This window comes from Artibeus jamaicensis, unplaced genomic scaffold (assembly GCF_021234435.1).
Source record: "Artibeus jamaicensis isolate MK-2021 breed Jamaican fruit bat unplaced genomic scaffold, CSHL_Jam_final scaffold_847, whole genome shotgun sequence".
Classification (NCBI taxonomy): Eukaryota; Metazoa; Chordata; class Mammalia; order Chiroptera; family Phyllostomidae; genus Artibeus; species Artibeus jamaicensis.
This window is the reverse complement of record NW_026522057.1, coordinates 8,339,151-8,351,499: the sequence shown is the minus strand read 5'-3', so window position 1 is coordinate 8,351,499 and position 12,349 is coordinate 8,339,151. Positions and strand designations below refer to the sequence as shown.

The 12,349-nt window shown below is 58.4% G+C and overlaps 1 protein-coding gene and 1 long non-coding RNA gene across 5 annotated transcripts in view; one reads left to right on the top strand and one right to left on the bottom strand.

Annotated features, from left to right (window-relative positions):
• Positions 1-8,316, bottom strand: part of COL8A2 (collagen type VIII alpha 2 chain) — a 25,030-nt gene extending 16,714 nt beyond the window's left edge. The window contains exon 1 of one of the 3 annotated variants that reach the window (XM_053660720.1): positions 8,290-8,316. The gene's annotated coding sequence lies outside the window, so the exon portion shown is untranslated. Of the gene's footprint in view, positions 1-7,927; positions 8,062-8,289 lie in introns of those variants that run through there. The other 2 variants (XM_037149704.2, XM_037149703.2) reach the window with 2 other exon arrangements.
• Positions 7,501-12,349, top strand: LOC119052194 (uncharacterized). 2 transcript variants are annotated; one of them, XR_008390734.1, is made up of 3 exons: positions 7,501-7,579; positions 11,483-11,631; positions 11,984-12,349. It is a non-coding gene; the product is annotated as an uncharacterized LOC119052194 (long non-coding RNA). The 2 variants fall into 2 exon arrangements; XR_005083080.2 differs by lacking the exon at positions 7,501-7,579 and adding an exon at positions 9,061-9,317.

Genomic DNA, 12,349 nt, shown 5'->3' with positions numbered 1-12,349 from the left:
GCCCCTGAACCAGCTGGAGGCATTAGACAGGTGGCCACCGCACAACTGGCCAAGATCTCTGGCTGTGGGAACACAGAGCAGGGAACACGGCCTCCCCCTCGAGTTTCCCCAGAAGGGTTCAGGTAGAGAGGGATACTGGAGCTGGGTCCTGATAGGGGAGTAGGGGTCCGAAGACAGACAAAGTAAGAAAATTAATTTCTGGCCGTAGGAAGCTGCTTGGCAGCTTCAGGGAAGATCCAGAGCTATGGGGTTGAGAGGAGGGGCAGGAGCTGAGAGAGCTGAGGCAGCCCAGTGAGGAGCCTTGAACTCTGTGCTGTTTGCATTCCTCCAGAAGGCAATGGGGAGCCACGGAAGGTTGTGGGGAGGTGATGTCGTCAGGACCCTGAATGGCCAGGTTCCCATTTCTGCCTCAATCAACCACGATGCCAGGCTGTCGCAAGCCCTAGTCTGGGTTACACAGCTGTCCATGGGGGAAGGGGGACTGGGGTTGTAGTCCAGGCCAGGCGTGACTCCTGGGTGGGTGGGGAGGGGACACACAGCCAGCCCACCTGGCAGGGAGACCTGCGAGCCGCATCACTCTCTCCCCAGCCGCTCGTTTGCCTCTGCCCGCTCCCATGGAAACTCTGACGGCCCGGCCCTGTCTCTCGCTGCACAGGCAGCCAGATGCCCAGGCCAGCGGCTCCCAGGCCTTCTCTCCGGCTCAGTGGAGCCCAGCCTCTGTCCCGCTGCTCTGAACGCCGTCGCCCACAGGTGGGTCTGAGGGCCCCGCTGGCTGACAGCGCCCCGTGCGAGGGCCTCACCACCTAACTCTACCCGCGCCGCTCTGGCCCTGCCCTCACCCCCCCATCAGGCTCCGGGAGGGGAAACGGCTTCTCCTGGGTCTGAATTTTGAAGAATGAACATGGATTTAACTGGGTGAAGACATGGGAAGGCAATCCTTCTCGGCCAAGGAAACAGCATGTATGAGGGTATGGAGAGGCCAAAGCTTGGGATGAAAATTAAAAAAAAAAAAAAAACAAACACAAATAAACTAACTAAACATACCTAACAATGATAGTTCATCTAGTACATGCCAGGCACTGTTCTGAGATTTTTCATGGGTTATTTAATTTACTCTTTACAACAATCCAGTGCAGTAAGTACCTTGTCTTCCCTTTAAACAGACAGGGAAACCAAAGGACAGAGAGGTTAGTAACTGACCGGAGGTCACACAGCCCATCAGGGCAGAGCCTGATTTTGAACTTAGCTGTTGACTCCAAAGCTGGCGCTCTTCACCTCTCCATTACACGCAGGTGATCTGAGGTGAGACAGCTGGCTGCGTCAGCAGGTGAAATGCCTTGAATACCAGGATGAAAGACCCCAGGCCCAGCTTAAACTGGCTCCCCATCCCTGCCGGACATGTTAGCCTTTAAATCCTAAATTCGTTTTATGCACCAGACGTAGCACTCGGCACGCTCCGGGCATTCTTTCATCAACTCTCCCATAACTGTGTAAGGCCGGAATTGCTGTCCTATTTTTCTGAAGAGGAGCCCTGAGGCCCCAAGAAGTGACACCCACTCTCTGAGATTACTGGGCTAGGAAGGAAAGGGCGGGGCTCTGAACCTTGGAGCTTGCCCAGCGCCCCCAAATGGCCAAACCCTGTATACTTGGGCCTCCTGGAGACCTCAGCTACAGGTCTTTCTCCTGGCCTCTCCACCCCTACCTGGGCTACTTGGACCCAGGTGGCAACACGGGCCCGCAAGGCTAGGCACAGAGTAGGCAGCCTTCATCACGGGCTTCGGGGGTGCCCTCCAGTCGACCAAAGCCCCCTCTGCCCTACAAAAGAGGAAGCTGGGGCAGTGCCTGAGCCCATTTCAATGGGACTCTGTTCTTAACCTCGGTCCCAGCTGCCTCCCTAATCCCCTCCCAGAGCGCCTCCCTGGTGATATCTCCTCCTTACACAGAGCCTGCCGCCACCTAAATCCCAGGCCAGATGTGGGTGGGACAGGAGGCACCCCCAGCCCCCATCAGCTTCCAAGAGCTGCCAGCCTCCCAAGGGGGCTGGCCAGGACCCCAGGCCCGCCTCCTCACCCCAACTTTCCAGACCGAGACGCTGAGAACCTTGAGGTGAATAGCCGGCCTCTGCCCGCTGTCTGAGCCTCCACCACGAGCAGGCTTGGGGCTGAGTCTTGTTTAAAAACTCACAATGGGCCCTGACTGGTGTGGCTCAGTGGATTGAGCACTGGCCTGCGAACCAAAGCATTGCTGGTTTGATTCCCAGTCAGGGCACATGCCTGGGTTGCAGGCCAGGTCCCCAGTAGGGGGCATGTGAGAGGCAACTAACGTTGATGTTTCTCTCCCTCTCTTTCTCCTACCCTTCCCTCTGTCTAAAAATAAATAAATAAAATCTTTTAAAAAATAAAAACTCGCAATGGATTAAGAGCCCAGTTTCATGCCTTCTCCTCCCATCTCTATGTCTTGTCTCACTGGCGTGTGACCTCACTCGTCTGCACCTCCGCTTCAGCTTCCAAAGTGGGAACTATTCCCACTTGGTGGAGCGTTTGTGAGGGTTAAACGAGTCCATTTCACACAGTAGCCTCCAAGCAGTGCTTGGCATAAAGGAACATTCCATAAATGTTTGCTGTTAGCATATTATTCTGACCATCACGACCATGACCCCCCCCAAAAGCCCTGTGAGTTAGATATAAACCGTACTCTACAGGTGGAGAAACCAAGGCCCAGTGGGAAGTCACCTGCCCAAGTGCGCCCAGCCAGCCAACGAGGTTAGAACCCGAGCTGCGAGGCCACAGATGATGAGGGTGGGCTCCCAGCGGCCTGTAGCTGCGGATGATGTGTTGGGGGTGGGGTCCCCCAGCCCCTCCTGCCTCACCCCCAGGAGCTCCTCCACCTAAGCTCCTGCTACTGCTGCGGGAGGGGGCTTGGCATTCCAGGCTAAGCAGCAGGATTTGCTGGGCTCCGGGAACTATGAGAAGAATGCTTGCCGCGAGCTGAGCCGCCGTTGCGGGTCAGAAGGAGCGTGGCCTGACCAGCTCACGCCAAGCTGTGCATCCACCGGCTGCCACCACGGCGGGAGGAGAGAACAGAAAGCCTCTGGGTATTGAGGGCTGCGCGTGTTAGACGTGGGCAGACCTCCTGAGACCTTGTGGGAGAGGAGAAGTGGCTCCTCCACCCCGTGATCTATGTCGCTTCTCGCCACAGGCTCTAAGGAGAGCTGGGATGGTGTTACTGACCCATTTCACAGGTGGGATGAAGGAGACTCAGAGGAGAGCTCACCTGAGGTCTCGCAGCAGCTCTGAAACCAGAGACCAGGACCCCATCCTCCAGGAGGCTGCCCTCCCTCACAGGGCCCATGGGGACGGCACATTTTGGATACTAGAAAACCCAAAGCAGCCCAGCCCTCACTCTTCTGGGCTCGCTCCGGGCCTGACCTTCTCATGCCTCTACTCCCCCATTGAAAAGGGGTTCCTCACCCCTCAGAAAGCACCTCAGCTGTGCTATGAAAATGCATGGTGCACTCTCCATGCTTGACAAGCGAGCTTCCTTTCCTTTCCCCGCCAACCCAAGCAGAGCGCAGGGACCAGGGGTCAGTGGGAGCGTGAGCTGCGCATGTCACAGACCTGGAGTGAATCCCAGCCCAGCACTCAGCAAGGGGACACCTGGCCAGCTAACCCACCTCTTGGGGCCTCTACCTCCCTCTCTGTTAAATGGGCCACCAAGCCCTGCAGCACTGTTACAAAGAATAAATGAGACACAAACTCTACTGGTCCCTTCCTCCAAAGGGACAGAAAGAAGAACCAAAATTAGAGAACTTCAGGGGACAAGGCTCCTTCCACCCCAGGTGCTCTGGGAGAAAGGGAGCTCTGAGCCCAGGGTCCTGGCCTCTGGGCTCAGCCCTGCCACTGGCTGCTGAGTGACATCAGGCAAGTTCCTCTCAGAGCCTCGGTACACACACGTCCGTGAGAGGAGCCCGTAATGCGGCATGGCTCTCCCCGCGAAGTACCAACTCTCTGCCACCCCTTGTTCTGCCCTCCAAGAGCCAAGAATCTTAGGCCATCCAGGCTGCATGGGAAGAGTCACCTCCCAATTCGAAACTTTCCAAGAATCTAAACAGAAGCAGAGCCAGGTCCCCCGACCCCCGAGTCCCTGCCCAGGATCTAATGACACAGGTATAACACGCTGACCAGACACCTGGGAGAGACTGCCATGCTGTGCCCTGGTCACTCGTGTGAGCTGGGACCCCCCCCCTCAGCCCTCCGTTGGGAAAACAAACCTGGAGACAAGTATTAGCATTCCCATTTGATAGATGGGGAAACTGAGGCCCAGAGCTGGGAGGTCCTTACCCAGAGTCACAAGGAAGGTAACCAAGACCTGCCTGGCTCCCAACACCATCTCTTCTGCTCACTGCGTGCCCTGCCCTACTCAGACCCGCTCCAGACAGAGTGGGTCTGGAAATCCCTGTCCTGGAGTGTGACCTCCCTAGCTGACGTCTGGACACTCAAGTGTACACGTGTGATCTTGCACACCCCCTGGGCTTCTGTCCATACCCCGGGCCTCCCAGACATTATTCGCCCTGCCCCAGTGTATGGCCACGCTCAACACCCAGACCCCTGCCATCCCAGCACACCAGTCCCTGGGGCCAAACCTCTGTGTCCCCTTCACCTGCCTCTTCTGGGGGCAGGCCCCAGTCACCCAGTACAAGGCACCTGGCCTGCCCCCTGGTCATCCCCCCAACCCATCAGCCACCGAGGCCTGTCCAGTCTCCTCTTACTCCTCTCCATCTGCTTCTTCCTCTCATCCCCAAGGCAACCTCACACCTCAGTTCCCAACACCGTCCTTCCTGACTATAAAGCCCCCCTTTGTCCTTGACCCCCAGGGAAACCAGAGTGACAGCCAGACTGCACCACTCCGCAGCCCACGCCCCTTCTCTGGACAAGACCTTTAGAAATCTGGCCTCAAAGTGGTTGCCATTGCCCTCCACTCACTTCCCCACGGCGTGAGCCAGCGACTACTCACTGTCCCGAGCGCCCTGCGGAGAACTCTGCAGCTCCCCACCGCCACACCTCCTCACACAGCGTTGTTCCCTCGGACTGGAATGCCCTCCCGCTCACCCCTCACCGCCTGCACCTGGCAAAGTTCTTGTCGGCTTGAAAGTCCTAGCCAGGCCCTGGCTGGTGTGGCTCAGTGGACTGAGTATCAGCCTGGGAATCAAAGGGTCGCCGGTTCAATTCCCAGTCAGGGCACAGGCCTGGGTTGCAGGCCAGGTCCCCAGTAGGGGACGCGCAAGAGGCAACCACACACTGATGTTTCTCTCCCTCTCTTTCTCCCTCTTTTAAGTAGATTAATTAATTAATTAACTAACTAACTAAATATTAAAAAAGAAAGAAAGCCCTACCCAGCTGCTGCCTCCCTGACCACCCCTCCCTGACACACACTGTGGCCTGCACCATGTACCTGGACAGACACCCGGAGATACAGCTGCGCCCCATATGAGAGGTCGCTGTGCCCTTCAGTTCTTCTCCCACCCCAACTCCTCATACAAATGGGGCCAGTTCACCTGAGACCCCACTTTCTTACAAGGGGAGCCCCATGCCTGCCACTGGTGGGGGCATCTGGTGTGGGAGGCAGCAGGGCAGGGAAGCTGGGGTCTGGCTCAGGCCCGGGTTGGGGGTGGTAGTGAGGGGCGCTCGGGCTGACAGCCCTGTCCGGTGTCTTTCCCTACTCTCTCTCTCTTTTTGATACAATTTTTTAAAGCTTTCCTTATTTCCCTTCTTTTTTACTTTAAGATTTTACTTATGTATTTTTAGAGAGAGGGGAAGAGAAGGAGAAAGAGAGGGAGAGAAACACTGATGTATAAGAGAAACATTGATTGGTAGCCTCTTTTATGCCCTCAACTGGGGACCTGGCCCAAAACCCAGGCACATGCCCTGATCAGGAATCAAACCAGCAACCTTTCAGTTTGCAAACCAGCACTCAATCCACCGAGCCACACCAGCCAGGGCACTGATAAACTTTTTAAAAAATTTATTTGAGAGAGAGAAAAGGAAAGAGGAGGAGGAGAGAGAGAGATCAATTTGCTATTCCCCTTATTTATGAATTCATTGGTTGACGCTTGTATGTGCCCTGACCAGGGGTCAAACTTGCAACCCTGGTGTATCAGAACCGTGCGCTGGCCAACTTGGCTACCCAGCCAGGGCTTTTTCCCTTCTCTTTTGCTAGCAGACACATTTGCTTCCGTTTTTTTTTTTTTTTTTTTCTTTCCCCTTCCTCTGAGCCAAAGAGCAGAAACACTCATTTTCTCTGTGGTGGACAATGTGAAACCAGAGAGAAAGCCCCTGGTGAGTGTGTCTGGGTGTGAGGGCATGTGTGTGTGTTCTCCTGTCTCAGTGCCTCTGGCCAGGCCGTGTGAGGCTGCCGTGTGTCTGTAGGAGTTTGGGCACGTGCGTGTGTCTGCACGTGCCCTGTCTTTGTTTCAACATCTTTGGTGGTGTGCGTTTCCGCGGGGCATGTTCACCTGGGTGATTGTATGTGACTGTCAGCGGGAGGCAGAGTCGCTGTGTGCGACTGTGTGAGAATGTCTGTGATGTGTCCTCGTTGTCGTTTGGGGGTGACTGTGTTCAAGGGTCTGTCCGTGCTCACCAGCCCAGCAGGAGGCACTGGGGGCATCTGGGTCCTAGCACAGACCGCCAGTTCGCCATGGTGCCTGCCCTGGGCCCCAGAATGGGCTCCCTGAGGGCCTCCATCTGCCCAGGGCAGTGGTGATCAGCCCCAGAGAGGGCCCAGGCTGCCTGCCCCTGCAGCCACCTCAGCCCCACAGCCCCCAGACCATCCAACTGCTGCGGGCAGCTCCTGGGAGGGTGCCTTTGCTAAGGGCACTCTGAGGAGGGGCTGGACCCGGGCCACCAAACAAGGCACAGGCCTTAGCAAAAGGCCCTGAAGCAAGAGGAAGGACGCTGGAGTTGCCAAGGTCCCCCAGAGAGAGGTCAAGTGGCATTTCTGTGTCAGGAACCCAGCATGTTCTCACACACACTGAGGGCCTCACACACCTACTGACACACACACATTAAGAACACACTGGCAGACGCTCGCTGTGCCCTTCACACCCGGCAAGTGCACACACTGACAGGCTCACACGCAGAAGCACACACGGCCAGCAGACGCGGAAGGCCGGCCTTTCCCGGGCTCCTCGGTCTGAACAGCATTTCTGGTCCAGGGGCCCCTGAGCAGCGTCTCCTGCCCCAGTCCCTCTGGGCTCGGCACGACGCTCACCCCTGCAAAGCCTCGGTCTGGAGCTGGGGGGAGGTGCCGAGCCTCCCGCAGGGACATTCCGAAAAACCTCAGTCTCCAGTTTGCGGGGAGTGGGTGGTGCTGCCGGGACACCTAGAATAGGAGGGACGTGAGGACAGAGGCAGAAAAACCGAGACACTGGAAGGTGGCCAGCAAACCAGCCATGGCAGAGGCGGGGGTGGGGGTCGGGGGAGCGGCGAGAGCGGCGAGAGCGGAGGGGCTTCGCCGCCTGGGGCTGGAGCGCGAGCGAAGGCCCCCACGCTCGCCCTCCTGTCTCCTCCACCTGCCTGCCCAGGTTTGTCATTCCCATTCCGCAGGTGGGAAGGAAGAATCCTGGAGGTGCAGGGACACGCTGAGCCACATCGTCAGGGAGCCCCCCTTCTGGGAGACGGAGAGAGCAGGGGGCTTTATCTTGGGTCCTGCCGGGCGACTTCTGCGTGGGGAGCAGGGACTAGGCGCAGGGCAGGGGATGGGCTCCCCCATCCTTCCGCCGACCCCCGGGCCCCAGTCCCCATCCCGTCCCCTCCCGGAGCCCGAGGAGGCACCGGGCCAGCAGTCCCTGACGGTCTCGGGGCAGCGCGGGCCGGTCCTGCCCTGCGAGCCTCCGGAAACCCGGCCTCCGCACCAGCCTCCCCGCCGGTACCTGCAGGGCAGTCGCGGGGCGCCGCTCCCGACCCTCGAGGGAGGCTCCGAGCGCGCGGTCTCCGAGGAGGGGGCGTCGTCGGGGTCCGCGCCGCCGGCGGGGCTCCGCGTCGCTCTGCCCGCCGTCCCCGCGGCTGCCGGAGTGGGCGGGCGGGAAGGGGGGGCCCGGGGCGGCGGGAGGGGCGCGGCGGGGCGGGGCCTCCACCCTCCTCTTTCCACAGCCACGGCCAAGGCCCGCGCCCCGCCTCGCCCGCGCGCCCAGCTCGGCCCCGACGTGGGCCTGCCTCCCGCCCCAGGACCCGTCCCGAGACACCCCCACAGCCGCACACGTCCCGACCAGCCGGTCCCGCATCGCGCGCTCACCCTCTGCCTGCGGGGCCCGTGCCCCCGAGGGCTGCCGTCTAGGGCGCACGGGCGGCGGAGAGGCGCGGCACGGGGTTCTCAGTGCCGGGAAGGGGCAGCGCAGGGGCTGCGGCCCATCCGTGAGCGGCCACAGAGGGCTTCCTGCAAGTGGTGACCTAGGCCGAGGGAGGAGGGGCGGTGGGATGCGCACCGCGGGTGGAGGAAGGGTCAGAGGCAGACGGGGCTGCAGGCTACGAGATCCTGCAGGCCAGGCCACGAGCTGCTCGGGCTTCACCCTCGGGAAAATGGGAGCCACAGAAGACACTGCCGCAGTGCAGTGACTGGGCAGGACTGTGCTTTAGAAAGCGCCCCCGCCCCCATTCTGTGCGGAGGAAGACAGAGGCGGGGGACTTGGGTGAGGAGGCTGCTGGAGCAGTCGCAGCTGGTCCGAGAGGGGGCCCGTGGGGGCCAGAGGAAAGGGCCAAGTGCGAGCGGAGTTGAGGAGGTGGAACAGGCGGGATGTGGGTGAGGGCGAAGGGGCGGTATCCAGGGCAGTGCCCGCGTTTCTGACTAGGCAACGGGAAGGGGCTGTCTGGGCTGGACGTGCCTGTGGGACTTCATGTACCCACAAGAGAAGTTTCTTTTCTTTTCTTGTTTTTAAATATTTTATTTATTTATTTTTAGAGAGAGAGGGGAAAGGAGGGAGAAAGAGAGGAAGAGAAACTAGTGTGTGAGAGGTGCATGTATTGGTTGCCTCTGGCATGAGCCCAACTGGGGACCAAGCCTCCATGTGCCCTGACTGGGAATTGAACCAGTGACCCTTTGGTTTGCAGGCAGAAGCTCAATCAGTGGACCTACACCAGCCAGGGCAGGAATGAGATTTCTGGGCCACAGATTAGGAGTTCAAGCTGGGCAGACGGTGACCGATGCCATGGGACAACGCCCAGGGACAGAGTGTGCGGTAGAAGAGGAAGCCAGGCCACGGCTCGGGCATGGTGGACATTCAGAGGGAGCACAGAGGAAGAGGGTCCGCGAAGGAGGCAAAGAAGGTGCTGCTGGGGAGCGGGAAGAAACCAGGAGAACAGAGACTCAGAAGACAAAGGCAGAGGCAGACGTTTCTAGAAAGCCAGGGAGGCCTCCAGGGTCAGAGATCACAGAAGAGCACCCTCTGGGACTGGAAATTTAGGGGCTGATCTTGGAGGTGGCAGTCAGGGACAGGAATGAGGCTCCGAGAGCCAAAGGACCAGCCACAGGGGCGGATGTGGAGGCAGCGAGTGCAGTGGGGGAGTCTAGAGAAACTGAGGCCGAGAGAAGGGGGTTCAGAGGTGCGTGTGTGCACACACGCATGCGTGCACGTGTTCGGCAGGTCCAGAAAAGGAGCTGGGAAGGCCCAAGGCTGCCTGCCTCCGTCACCCCGTCCCCCTCCTCCCGCCTGCCTCTGAGGGCCTCCCACTTTGCTGTCCCCCTGCCAAGGTACACACCAGCCCCGCCACTCCTCGGTGGGGCCTCTCACCCTTGCCCACCTCCAGACCCTGGGCGGGACACCTCCTGTCCTTCGGGGGGACTAAACAGGGCCTTCGGGTATGGCCTCTCGGCCTGAGCTGGCCCAGAGGAACCACAGGGGAACCAGCCTGAGGAAGAGGAGGGGACCTGGTTGGCAGGCACCTATGAGGCCCTCCCCCAGAGCTGGTGTGAAAACTAGGCCCTGGATGGGGATCAGAGGGCGGTTGAATGTTCAGGGAGGGGTGGGAACTAAGCAGCTTAGACTTAAGGTTGACACTATGGACTCAGGGTGCCTGGGCTCAAGTCCAGGAGCTCACCAGCTGCATGAGGTGCCCTTGAACAAGGTACCTAACTAACCTCTGCAGCCTCAGCGTCCTCATCTGCAAGGCTCCCACAGGCTTGCGAAGATTAAACCCGAGAGTGAGTCCACATAGAGCAGTTAGCTCTGAGTGTGAGCTGTTCTTGGAAAGAGGAGAGAGCTCAGGGAAGGGGGGTGGTGACGCAAGCAGACAAGGGGGGTGCACTGTGCTGAGGAAGGGGCTCTTGTGGACTCCACACACACGGACACTCAGACCTGCTCTGCCAGTCCCCCATGATCTCACCCCTGACTTTCCTGACTCACTTCGCAAACTTTCCTGTGGCCTCTGGCCGGATTCTACTGGCACACACCTTTCCCATCCCCTCCCTTGTTTGACCCCTGCCGATTGCCCTTCAGGGACAGAGGGCACAGGGCCTGCTCCTGCCAACCAGCCCGGGGAGGCCTGACCTGTTGTTCTGTGGCCCCATGTTCGCTGGGTCCTCCAGGTGGGCCTCAGCTGCCCGTCCTCCTACAGCGACCGAGACAGCCACGCCATGTCCCTGCCACAGCTGCCTCTTCGCATAGAAACCTCAAGGCAGGAAATGAGTATCCTGGAGCCAGAAGTCTGGGCTGGGCCAGCCCAGACTCCCAGCCAGACTCCCCACCCCACCTGCCAGGGGCTTCCACCTTTGGTCTGTCTCTGGTGGTGTCTGGATTTCAATGGGTTGGCTTTGTCTGTTGTTACCTGCCATGTGGCCTTGGACAAGTAGCTGTGTCTTTCTGGCCCGAGAATCAAAGACTGGCCAGAAAGGACGTAGGGACTGTTCTGGGCCTGAGTGGAGGTATCACATAGGGTGGGTGGTTAAACTGAAGCTGATGAGGCGTGTGACCCGCTTGGCGCAGCCCCTGGCTCAGCCGGTGCTGGCATCTGTCTGGTGGTTCCGAGCATGAGCTGGGGAGTCGAGCAGACCTGGGTTTGGATCCCTGCTCTGCCTCTCTGTGACTGTGGGCAAGTGACTTAATTTCCCCAAACCTCAAAATTCCCCCTCTTCCTCTTTAAAAGGGGGTTAATGATAGTCTTTTTTTTTGTGTGTAAGATTTTACTTTTTTAGAGAAAGGGCAAGGAGAAAGAGAGGGAAAGAAACATTAATGTGTGGTTGCCTTTTTTATGCCCCCTACTGGGAACCTGGCCTGGAACCCAGGCATGTACCCTGGCTGGGAATCGAACCAACAGTCTGTTGGTTCATAGGCCCATGCACAATCCATTGAGCTATACCATGATAGTCTTTAATAGCAACAGCTAAATCTCACAGGGCTCTTACTCAGGCGCTAGTCTGAGCACTTCACATAGATTGACTCATTTAATGCTCACGACAACCCTTTGAGATTGGTATTGTTGTGCTCATTTTGCAGATGGGAAAACTGCGGCACAGGCTTTGCCAGTCTTTCCCTGCGGCGGGCTGGCTCCCCAGTCCTCCCCTTTCCCGCCACACTCGGAACCCCTTAGAAGAGACAGTTAACAGAAAGGGCTTCACACAAGCCTGGCCCACAGCGACAGCTAAGTAAGTGCGAGTAACTGTAATCACTGCTACCACAAGCCTCCCCTTCCTTCTCAATTTCTAACTTGATCTATAGAAATAAGAAGACTCTCTGGGCTCCAGCCACCCCACCCTTCCATCTGTCTGGCAAGCCGAGGGGAGGGGGGGATGTTTGCACAGATGTGTGGTCATGGGTGTGCAAGTAGCTTGGGGAGGGGGTGTGGTGCTGGTAAATGTCTGTCCCACCAGCGCCTTGGAGATTCTGCAGCCTCCATCCCCGCCCCTGACTTCCCACGTCTGGTAGAGGACCAGACTCCTGGTTCTACAACCCCTGGGAAGTCCTTCCCTCTGTCTAGCCCTCCTTCTTTCTTTTCAGTTGCCAGAGGCCTCACTCATGGAACTAGAGAAAGGAAGACCACCTGCCGCAGGCCCACGGTTCTCCTCGCTCCCACCCTTCCACCGGAGCAGATCTCTCAGCTCTATCCTCAAAAATCCCAGTAATGCGGTGCAAATTAAGGTTACCTTAAATATCCTAATCTTATAACAATTTTGCTTCAATCAACATCTAACTGTGACCACATGTGCCCAGACCACCCAGCAGCCAGGTTGGTGGCTTGGGAGGAGGTGGCACAGGACTCCCTGGGGGAGAGGTCTGCGGGTCATTGGGTCACTCTGCGTTCTCCTGGCCTGCCACACTGGGCTGCCCTTCCTCTTCCCCTCCCCCACCTTTTCTCAGGCAGCT